Source organism: Acyrthosiphon pisum, chromosome A2 (assembly GCF_005508785.2).
Source record: "Acyrthosiphon pisum isolate AL4f chromosome A2, pea_aphid_22Mar2018_4r6ur, whole genome shotgun sequence".
NCBI lineage: Eukaryota > Metazoa > Arthropoda > Insecta > Hemiptera > Aphididae > Acyrthosiphon > Acyrthosiphon pisum.
The window spans coordinates 4,957,635-4,958,967 of NC_042495.1; positions in this window are offsets into that span (position 1 = coordinate 4,957,635).

Genomic DNA, 1,333 nt, shown 5'->3' on the forward strand with positions numbered 1-1,333 from the left:
AATTTTCAAGCTTTTTTAACAAACAAATAAAACTTAATTGATATTTATAGAAAAAAAAACTAATAACATTGGAAACTGAAAATGTCCCTAAATAGTTCAAAATAAAGCAAAATATTTTGAAAATATTTTGATGTATAGAAAATGCAAACACAAACGTTCAGCCAAAATTTTATGCACCTACGGTCATTTGTTTTAGAGTTGTACCAAAAACCAAAATCGATTTTCTCGAAAACAGATTTTGCGTAAAAATTCCCGTTTTTCCTTAATTTTTCTTTTGTTTTTCACGTCGCATTTGAAATCTACTGAGAAATTTTTACTTTTGACCCCCCAAAGTACCAACTAGATTCACTTTCCTATCAGAAAAGGTACTGCTGAAGAAAATCTAAGCACTTTTACTGTCCTAATAGGTGATGACAGACACAAAAAAAAAAAAAAAATAAAAAACACAAATCATTGTAAAATCAATACATTCATTGTTTCACTCACAATCTAAAATTGAAAACTGACAATGTCCGTAAACAGCTCAAAAAGAGTCAAATTATTTTCAAAATTTTATCGTATATAGAAAATGCTAATATAAACATTCAGTGAAATTTTCAAGTATCTACAGTCATTCGTTTTTTAATTACAACAAAATAAGAAAATCGTTACGTGAGAAATCGAGTGAATATCTAATGTTGTAAAAATATGAACTTCAAACGCTCATATAAATTTTATTTGATTTGCTAATCGACATTTTTTTTTGATAAGGGTAGACAAATTTATGAGGAATCTTGTATTACATTTTAAAATCTTAGTTCTAAAAATAAAAATTTTTACAAATTATTAACTCAAAATAATTTGCTAATTTTCTTGATTTGTACATATTTTGTCAATTTTTGAATTTTAAATGCTAGTTAAAAAAAACTGTAACAATATATTAAGATAGCCTTGTATTAAATTTTCCAGCTTTTTTACTCTTTTACTAGGAATACAATTTTATTGACATTCGTAAAAAAAAAAAAACAAATTAGAATCTGAAAATTGTAAACAGTTCAAAACAAATCCAAATATTTGAAAATTGTATAGTGTATAGACTTGTGTCAAGTATCTACGGTCATTTGTTTTAGAGTTACAACCAAAATCAAAATTGATTTTGTCAAAAACTGATTTTGGCGTAAAAATTATTCCTGTTTTTCCTTAATTTTTATTTTGTTTTTCCCCTTGCGTTTGAAAATTATTGTGAATTTTGACCCCTTAAAGTACCAACTAGATTAACATTTCTATCAGAAAAGACATTGTTGAAAAAAATCTAATCATTTTTACTGTCATAAAAGGTGATGACAGACATAAA